Source organism: Amblyomma mixtum, chromosome 8, assembly GCF_055824585.1.
Source record: "Amblyomma mixtum isolate Tamu chromosome 8, ASM5582458v1, whole genome shotgun sequence".
NCBI classification, from domain to species: domain Eukaryota; kingdom Metazoa; phylum Arthropoda; class Arachnida; order Ixodida; family Ixodidae; genus Amblyomma; species Amblyomma mixtum.
In genome coordinates, this window is record NC_143019.1 from 517940 (window position 1) to 528650 (window position 10711).

Genomic DNA, 10711 nt, shown 5'->3' on the forward strand with positions numbered 1-10711 from the left:
TAGTTAAACACCGCATTATCACGCATGGAGGAGCACGACCCATCCATCAGCAGCCCTATCGCGTGTCCCCTCGTCAGCGAGATGCTATCCAAACACAGGTAGAAGAGATGCTCACAGACGGCGTCATCCAACCGTCAAGCAGTCCGTGGTCGTCTCCTGTCGTGCTCGTGAAAAAGAAGGACGGGACACTACGATTCTGTGTCGACTACAGGAATCTGAACAGTGTGACCAAGAAAGACGTGTATCCGCTCCCGCGTATCGACGACTCCCTCGACCGACTTCGTCAAGCCAAGTACTTCTCTTCGGTCGACCTCAGAAGTGGTTATTGGCAGATAGAAGTTGATGAGAGGGACCTTGAGAAAACCGCCTTCATCACACCGGACGGGCTGTATGAATTTCGCGTCCTCCCATTCGGGCTCTGCTGTGCTCCTGCCACGTTCCAAAGAATGATGGACACCGTGCTAACAGGTTTGAAGTGGCAGACCTGCCTTGTTTATCTTGATGATGTCATCATTTTTTCCGCAACGTTCACGGAACATCTGCACCGTCTCAGGACTGTCCTCGAAGCCGTTCGATCCGCCAACCTCTCCCTCAAACCAGAAAAATGCCACTTTGGGTTCACCGAGTTGAAGTTCCTCGGGCACGTCATTAGTGCTGACGGAATCCGAGCTGACCCAGAGAAGCTTGCTGCCGTTGCTGCCTTTCCGGTCCCCGTCCACAAAAAAGCAGTCCGACGCTTTCTGGGCCTGTGCTCCTATTATCGCCGCTTCATTAGAAATTTCGCCCAGCTCGCCAGCCCTCTGACGCTCCTAACCCGTGATGACACGTCATTTTCCTGGGGCAACGAACAGCAGGCTGCCTTCAACGAGTTACGACGCCGACTCCAATCACCGCCCATCTTGGCACATTTCGACGAAGATGCCGACACAGAGGTGCACACGGATGCGAGCAACGTCGGACTTGGCGCTGTTCTAGTTCAGCGGCAAAGCGGTGTCGACAAAGTAATTGCCTACGCCAGCCGCGCACTGTCGCGCGCTGAGTTGAACTACTCTACCACGGAAAAAGAATGTTTAGCGGTAGTCTGGGCCACCGCTAAGTTCCGCCCATACCTGTATGGCAGACCGTTTTGTATCGTCACCGACCACCACTCGCTGTGCTGGCTGAAAAATTTAAAGGACCCTTGCGGCCGCCTCGCACGTTGGGCATTACGCCTGCAGGAATTCGATTTCACCGTCACCTACAAGTCAGGCCGGAAACACACCGACGCTGACAGCTTGTCCCGCGCTCCCGTCGAACCTCCCCCACAAGACACCACCGACGATGATAGCTTCCTTGGAGCGGTCAACACGTCTGAGCTCGTTTCCAGACAGCGTGCCGACGCCGAGCTGCGTCTGCTCATCGATCATCTCGAAGGTGGGTGCCCTGAAATACCACGATACCTCGCTCGTGGACTGTCGTCGTTCTGCCTGCGGAGAGGAGTGCTTTATAAAAAGAACTCTGCCTCAAATCCGACAACTTACCTGCTCGTCATACCGTCTTATCTACGGGATGAAGTCCTCCTTGCCTGCCATGATGAACCAACTTCCGGCCACCTTGGAGTTACACGCACCTTGTCCCGAATCCGGCAGAACTATTACTGGCCCAACCTTACTTCAAGTGTAAAGCATTATGTCCGGACATGCCGGCAATGCCAGCGCCGGAAAAAACCCGCGCTCAAGCCTCCTGGACTGCTTCAGTTCATCGAGCCGCCACAAGTACCATTCGACAAAGTTGGCATGGACCTTCTGGGGCCATTTCCTCTCTCGTCGACCGGCCACAAGTGGATCGTAGTCGCCACAGACTACTTGACCCGCTACGCTGAAACGAAGGCCCTGGCGCGAGGTACTGCCGCCGAAGTTTCCCACTTCTTTATGCACGACATCGTGCTTAGACACGGCGCCCCATCGGCCATCATTACTGACCGAGGCAAGGCGTTTTCAGCCCGACTCCTACGTGACATCTTAGCGCTTAGCCATACTGCTCATCGACCAACAACAGCGTATCATCCCCAAACCAATGGTCTAACAGAACGGCTCAACAAAACATTGGCGGACATGATCTCGATGTACGTCGACGTTGAACACAAAACCTGGGATGAGGTCTTGCCTTACGTCACCTTCGCATATAATACTGCGACGCAGGAAACCACCCAGTTCACCCCGTTCCGTCTCGTGTATGGCAGAGAGGTACGCATGATGCTAGACGCCATGCTGCCGTACGGCGACGCAGAGCTCCCCCCTGAAGCAGGCCACTTCGTGGAACAAGCAGAGCAGGCCCGTCAGCTGGCCCGCTTGCACATCAAGGACCAGCAATCCGCCGATGCCCGACACTATAACCTTCGGCACAGGGACGTGCACTACGAACCGGGAGACCACGTGTGGGTGTGGACACCAGTGCGCCGGAAGGGATTGTGCGAAAAGCTTATAAATAGGTATTTTGGCCCGTACAGAGTCCTGCGCCGCCTGAACGGCGTCAACTACGAAGTTGTCCCCCATGGAACTGTGATCGTCGGCCCTCAGCGTCAACGGCCTGAAATTGTGCATGTAGTGCGCTTAAAGCCGTACTTTTCGCGTGACTGAGCGCTGTGTTCACGCTGTGTTTCTTACCTTTTTCCCCTTACCCCACGTGTGACCTTGACTCTCGCCGCATCTCATCTAGCGCACATTGTGTAGTTCACCTCACCCATATTCTTCTTGTTTTTGCTCCTCCTCCTCTCACTGTACATACCCCATTCCACATCGAGACGATGTTTGCTTTCGCGGGGGGGAATAATGCCACGCGCCTAACGCGCCGCGCGGCCTCCGCGCTGAGTCGAAGACGACGACGAAGCGGCGGTGGGCTCTCGAGGCGCGCTTGTTCTGTTCGGTGTCCTGGAACCTGGCGCTGTAATTAAAAGAAGGCTCCCAGTCTTGGCTTCTTCCCGACGCCTATCTCCACGGCCCCTCTGGTCGTGACAATATTTTAGATGTTTTGCGATAAAATGTCTGCGTGTCGGTCTTTTATCTCTATGTACATAGCTGATAAATGTGTTTAAAATGTGCCCATAATGTTGAATAAACAAACGTTGCCGCATAAATTCAGCAGTCTGAAACTTCGTCACAGCGCATTTTTAATGTTCGGAAGGCGTACGAGGCTAGCAGACGTTAAAAATAAAAAAAAGTCTTGGGTTCAACGTGGCTTGATCCTAGTTACAGCTCTATTAAGCATGGCCTCCATTGTCTGAAACCAAATTTCATGGTCAAAGGTCAAGACCAGGTACCAAGTGGTCAGTCATGTGATCACGTGGTCATACTACCGTAGCTTGGGCCATACCACCATGCAGTCAAGTTCGGTTTGACCTTGTGACGCATTGAAGGTCGTTGTTTTATCCGCATTGAAATCGGAAGCTGCACCCCAAGGAGCAGAGTTCCCACTCTAAAACGCAGTGTGTGTGTGTGGTTCCTTGTGCGTGTTTGCTACACTAATTTATCCACCTTCTTAGAGCGAAGACAGCGTAGATGAAACAAAAAAAAATGACGCGCGATGATCAAACATCTAATGCGACAATTCTGGTGGGTGATGTTGCCTAAGCTGATGCTTCGGCCACCCGGGCCGGCTGTTTCGCAGAGACAGTAGCACTGCATCCGCTGCAATAAATTACTACAACGGCTTATCAACTAACACGAACAATTCAGTGAACAGCTACCCCCGCTGCTACGTTCCGGCAGATGTTTGGCTTTGCGAGCACGGCGTTCACCCGCTAGCACACGTTTAGCAGGCGGCGGCTCCGTATACGGACCGGCCACGGCCAAGGTAGCTAGCTGGTACGGATGCTTCTCTCTTACTCTTGCGATCATCATCATCATCAGCCTGACTACGCCCACAGCAGGGCGAAGGTCTCTCCAATTAACCCTGTTCTTTGCAAGCTGCGGCCACTGTGTCCCCGCAAACTACTTCATCTCATCCGCCCACCTAACTCTGCCGCCCCCTGCTACGCTTGCCTTCCATTGGAATCAACTCCGTTGCCCTTAAAGGGCAACTGCACCACTTTGAGAATTTCGCAATGTTCAAGAATTCAAATCTGTATGGGCTGTAGGCAAATCATACCAACTTTTGTTGCACTAGTATTTCAAAACGATGACGCAATCAATTTTGCGCTTCTCCAGAAAGCACTACAGGAATGCGGGGAAATTCAGTGGGGTGTCACGGAAGGTATGATTTCAAATTACTGCTGCCGTCAGCCAAACCCTGCCGTGCCTCGTTGGATGCTGCCAAACAACGTTCGGCGGACTGTGCCTTCGATTGCGTCGGTTTTTGCTTCAAAGCAGGCGTTTGTGCGTTGTAAATGTAGTGATACCTTCGATGGCGTCATCATGCCCCCCCCCCCTTTCCCCTCCCCCATTTGGCGTTGTGCGCTGCGGAGAAGCTTTAAGGCTGTCGCTGTTTGAATCGTCGATGACGAAACCACTTCAAATGCTACCCCCAAAAGGACTTCGCATGCTTTACCTGCAAGTTTCGCACATTCGACCCTCTTAATCTCGTCGATTTCCAAAACCTCTGTAGTTGCCCTTTAAGGACCAGCGGTTATCTCGCCTACGTGGACGACCCCCACGAGCACACCGAATCTCGGCTCCTTACTGCTGCTGAGACAATTTGTCTCGCATCTGCCATGGCGAAGGAGCTTCACGCCACCCACCGCGCAACCTCTGCTCTGAACCGCAAAGACGAAGCAGCCACGTACTCGTGAGGAGTGTATCGTCCTTGAGTGGGACAAGAATGAACAGCCAGGTTGCCAAAAAACAGTGAACCCCCTCATTTATTGTTCGGTGTTATTTATACCCGAAGGTGGAAGGCGGTTAGTGCACGCAGAGGGCGAGGAAAACACGTGGCACTGCACAGTACTGTAATGATCGGAGGCCCAGCCAGCGGAGAATGGCGAGCCAGTCAGGCGCCGTCAGGTAAACGGCCGAAAGCGCTGCTGTTCGGAGGAGACGAAAGAGACACTGCCTGGGGCGGCTTCTGGCGACGGTGTTGGCGTGGACAAAGGCTCTAATCCCCTTCGCCGGCGATGCTGAATGCGGCTCTGGTGCCGGACTGCGCTCCTGGGGACTGGCAGCGGAAACAGGCGAGCCAATCGGGCGCCATCAGGCCACTTTGGCCGAAGCGCTGCTGCTCGGGGAAGACAAAAGAGACACTGCTTGGGGCAGCTACTGGCAACGGCGTCGGCGTACACAAAGGCGTCTAATCCCCTTCGCCGGGGAGGCTGAGTGCGGCGCTTCTCCCGGACTGCCGTGGACCGACGGACGAGACCCAGTGGAGACAACGGCGGGGCGACGGCGCCGCCAACTCAGTGCCCGCGTGCGCCCTGAGGAGCCGACAAAGCGGAGAGGCGACACGGCTGATTTGTCCCTCCCACCGAACTGAAGAGGTCACCGGTGAGCGGTCAGCGCTCGCGTCCCCATCAATCAAGGTCATCACACAGCAGCAACGACCTTTGGGCCTGGTCGGCCCGCGGAAAACCAACAGTTCGCGACTGAGACGCCAAGTTCCTCCTTGCCTGTGTGTGTGTGTGTCTGTGCGGTGTGCGCGGCCACGTGAGGAGGGCGGAGCCTAGGAAGACGCTGGCGGCCCATTGGACGCTCAACCAGACATCAGATTCCCTAGCCGGGTGCCTGGGGAATGTGAACTGCATTTAAGTAGCAATCTGTGGGGTGCCAGGGATCCTCCCTCATTTTCTGACTTTGGTCTCCTTGCTACTGTACATGATGTAAAATAAACCTTCAAGCTTGCTATTCCTCCCGAAGGCTTCTCTCCGTAGTCAGCTTGCTTCGCCCTAATGCGGTGAAGACCCTGGTCCCGATCCCCGAGCACATCAGTACCCAGATAACTTGCAGACCACGATCTGGTATGATACATCCTCCGGCTCAACTGTTCAGCACCAAACTCGACATCGTTGGCTTGTCTGCCGGAATCGCTGGTAGTAACGCAGACGCTCCGGTGGCCGCATTTGTTGTGTCGTCCTTCGCGGTGGTTGGACCGATGGCCGCTGAGTTATTTAAGCCGGATTGCCCGTTGCCAATGCCTCTTTATGCTGCAACGAGAGCGTCGGTGTTGTCGGTGTAGGCGCAGTGACTGTTGTCTCCAGCCCTTGTGACGAACTGATATTACACCGTTCCCTCGTTGCCAAAAGGTGCCGCCGGTTGCGCCGAAGAGCAGCACCGTTTTCTGTGCGCACATAAAAGGCTCGTGGCCGGACCGGTCCAATCACGTTTTCTTTCCGTGCCCAGGACTTTCCATTCAAACGCACCAAGTCGTTGCTGAGGCGAGGTACAGCGCACTCCTTGCGACTTATCCGGCTGCGTGTCTTCACCTGTATCACCGGCATGGGATTGAAGTCCGGCACTGGTGTGCGCAGCCGCCTCCCTTGCAGCAGCTCGCCTGGAGACCGGCCATCTTCGGTGGGACTGGCCCTGTAATTCAACACGTCCATCCAGAAACACTCATTTGCCGCTTTCGATTTCATCAGAATCCGCTTCACGATTTGCACACCCTTTTCTGCAAGCCCGTTAGGTTGGGAATATTCCTGGCTAAATTTAACATGCTTGCAATCATAAAGCCGTGCAAAAAGAAAAAACTCGTCAATGCTGAACTGTGGGAAAAATTAACATGCAGAAAACGAAAGTAATGTTCAACAGTCTAGCAAGAGAGCAGCAGTTCGCAATGGGTGGCGTGGTGCTAGAAGTAGTAAGGGATTATGCCTATGTAGGGCAGGTAGTGACAGCTGCTCTGGATCATGAGAGGGAAATAATTAGAAAAATAAGAATAGGGCGGAGAGCATATGGCAGGTTCTCTCAGATCATGGATGGCAGTTTACCCATATCCCCCAAGAGAAAAGTTTACAACCGCTGTATCTTACCGGTATTCACCTATGGGCCAGAAACGGGGACGCTAACAAAGAGGGTTCAGCTTAAGCTAAGGACAACGCAGCGAGCTAATAAAGGAAAATGATTGGTGTAACGTTAAGAGATCGGAAGCGGGCGGAGTGGATGAGGGAACAAACGCGGGTTAATGACATCCTATATGAAATCAAGAGGAAGAAGTGGGCTTGGGCAAGGCATGTAATGCGAAGGGAAGATAACCGCTGGTAGCTAATATATCTGTGGCATTCGGTTTGCAGCCTTCGGGCTGCGGCCGTGTATCTGTATTTTTCAGCCAGCGTCCGTTCCGGCGGACGCGGTTGTTGCGACGCGCGTCTTTGCTCTGTCCTCTAATCTTTCAACTCTCTTCTATCTGCACGTGGCAGCGGTGGTGGCTCGGCTTGAGCCAGTTGGCAGGCCCGTGCACTTTCCTTTTCATCCTTCTCTCAGTCGCAACCAACTAACCAACCCTAAGGGTAACTGAGTGGATACCAAGAGAAGGCAAGCATAGCAGGGGGCGGCAGAAAGTTAGGTGGGCGGATAAGATCAAGAAGGTGCCGGGGATACGGTGGCCGCAACTGGCGAAGGGCAGGGTTAATTGGAGAGGCCTTTGCCCTGCAGTGGGCGTAGTCAGGCTGATGATGAATCTCTCGATCACCGAACTGGCTGTCATGTCGGGCAGCAACTTAACACTTCTAACTTTGAAATCACGGTAGCGCAGTCTTCCTCGCTTTCTTCTCGTGTGAACACGAAGTTGTTGAAAACGTCCAAGCCTTCCTCACCCGCAACGCTGAGCAGCAGGACCGTCTTTGACGCCTCTGATCTTGGTTTGTCATCGCATGCCATGGCTCGAAGAAAAAATTCGTACTTCCGACGAAATAGCTTCCAATTCCGTCCTCCGTCCGTTGTCAAACGCAGGGGTTCCGACTGCCTTACTTGCTCCATTGCATCCCACTTCTGGCGCCATGTATCGTCCTTGAGTGGAACGACAAAAGTGAACAGCCAGGTTGTCAAGAAACAGTGAACGCCCTGATCTATTGATCGGAGTTATTTATACCCGAAGGTGGAAAGGGGTCAGTGCACGCAGATGGCATGGGAAAAGCACGTGGCAATGCATAGCACCCAGATGATTTGCAGGCCACGATTTACGATCTGATATGATACAAGGAGTGCTCCAGCTGGTGCTATGACGGTAAGCTAAATTAAGTCCATAGCGGGTAATCTCAATGTAACGGCTTTTCGTGTAATGTGATCTTTCTGACGGTGTCAGTCCGACTATATCAAGTCGACGAGGGGTGCGTCACCGCCGGAAGCGGTCTTGCTGGAGCCAGGGTGAAAAAAAAAATGCCCGTGGACCTATTTACCTATTACATTTACCTATTATTATTAACCAATTTACATGGTTAGCAATGCGATAGCATTAAAAGCTTGTGGCGTGTTTACTGAAAGTGACGTAACTTCTGGCTGGGGATGTCACTTCTGTCCAGTGGAAATGTTCCCGTCTTGTGAAGTCAGTTTCCTCCAGCCAATAGGAATGCTGCTGTAGAAGCAGCACTGGTCTCGCGCAGCACCGGTGGCAGCGGCCGTCCATGAAGACAACACCTAGCAGCATCCTGCCTGGGCTCCCTCCTCGCGCTGGACCCTCGCGTATGTTCCTGCTGGCTCAAGGCAGCGCATTGAACCGCGACACTACTGCCACTAAATCAGTCCATGTTTTCCTCATCACGGCCTCATACTTGTTGACGCGACTCTCCCCTATGGTGACGTCAGTTCCTTCCAGCCAATTGGAATGCTGCCGTCTGGTGAAGTCGGTTCCCTCCAGCCAATGGGAATGCTCCCGTCTGGTGACGCCACTTCCCTCCAGCCAATGGAAACGCTATGGTCTTGTGAAGTCACTTCTCTGCAGCCAGTGAGAATCTTCATCATCATCAACCTTAATACGTCTACTGCAGGGCAAAGGCCTCTCCAATGTCAGTGGAAATGCTCCCGTCTTGTCACGTCGGTTCCCTGTAGCCAATGGAATTGCTCCCTTCTGACGACTTCACTTACCTCCAGCCAATGGGCATGATCCCGTCTTGTGACGTCACCTCCTTCCAGCCAATAGCAATGTTCCGGTCAGGTGATTTCAGTTCGATCTCAAAATAGGAGAATTTTTTTACCAGCGAAGCATTTTAAAACTCGCGGGCGATCATACGATGTGACGCTGAAAATGGGCGTTCGCAGTATTGTTTGTACATTTCATTTTTACATTGCCGCCTTCACATTGCGTCTTTGAACTTGACTTCGCCTCCGTTTTCGTTCCGCTTCTGCGTGAGCTTCTGGTGGGTGAAGGTTTTTCTGACCGCTCACCCACCGGCGGATGTTGGTGAGCTCCATTTACTTTTAACGCTAACGGTCCTGTTTTGTAGAAAATCCGGCTTCGTCGTTGGTGTCCTCGTCGGCACCACTTTTTCGCCCAGGCCCACGCCGTTGGGTGGGTGGGTGGCGCTTCTGGAAGGTGGCGATTTCTCACCCCGAGGCTTCAGCCCACCACCGTTTCGCAGGGAATGTCGCAAAGCAGTGGCGTCCCTTCCGGCCGAAGAGTTCTTCATAAACGTCTTCATGGACAACATACATACAGTATTTCTCAAAAATATGCAGCCCATCACCGCGAAGCGGCTGCTTGAGCAGATGGTGGCGCCCGTCTCCCACGCGCACTTGGCACCTAGGTATGGAGCGTGAGGGTGAAAGACTTCCGCGCTCTTGGGCGGGCGAGGAAGTCTGAGTCGCGCTGGCTGGACGACAGTAAGTGCGGCGTTCGCGTTATTACTTCGTTCGCAGCGCCTGTGCGGGGGCGCTTGCATTGGTGCACAGTGGAGACTGACCTTCGGGCCGCGCTTCCAAGCGGGCGCGCGCGGTGCGAGTGGCGAATCTGTTCCGGGCGCTCAAAGATAAGCCGTGGCTTCGACCTCGTGCTAGTGCCGACTATGCCTGAAGAAACTACGAAGATCGAGAATATTCCACGCGTGCTTCGCCAGCGAAAAAAACGAACCAGGGTTCAAGCCCACTTAGCAAATGTCAGCCGTCCATGCGCTGCACTCGATTTCTTTCAGGCTCCTTTTCTGTGGTTTGCGTCAGTTGTCGTGAACTTTTCATATCTTAGCTTCCCGCAGTAATCCTTTCCAACTTACTCTGGTGCATGCCCATGTGCACTGCACGCAATACAATCAGTTACTGCCGGCAGCCCGCTGAAACCAATGAGTGCGAAACTCCTTATTTTCACATATCGAATAAACAGTGCCCACACTCCGTTAACGTAGTTGGGAACTCTCGTGCCATTTTTGCCGCGAAGATGAATGAGAACCTTGGAAGGAAAAGCGTGGGCGTAAGGCACAAGCGGAGACTGGTTGCCACGGGAACCGCCTGGAAGGCAGTTACTCCGGAAGAAGGGGGAGAAGGATGGTTACCGTAGAAGGAGAGAGGGTAGTGTGGCGAGAGGGGATGAATGTAGCACGGTCCTGCTGCTAAATCAACACCCTCTTGTCAAAATTCTTCAGAGGGTGTTGGCTAAACGCGCCGCCTGAGGAGAAGGTCACTGGTGACGCCGAGCGCCTATATAGCGGCGGACTGGACAGGACCGCTAGTCGAACAGGGAGTATGCGTAATAAACATAAAAGAGCGCTCTGGAGCAATACAGATATATGAAGTCACTCTCGTATTCTCTACCTCAACATATCGTAAAATATACCATCGTGCGAGTTTTCTTCTCCGTCTCTCTCCTAATGTAGTTTTTGCAT

General features: G+C 53.3%; 1 pseudogene; it reads right to left on the reverse strand.

Annotated features, from left to right (window-relative positions):
- Window positions 1–5950: 5950 nt before the first annotated feature.
- Window positions 5951–9001, reverse strand: LOC149331101 (uncharacterized; annotated as a pseudogene).
- Window positions 9002–10711: the final 1710 nt, after the last annotated feature.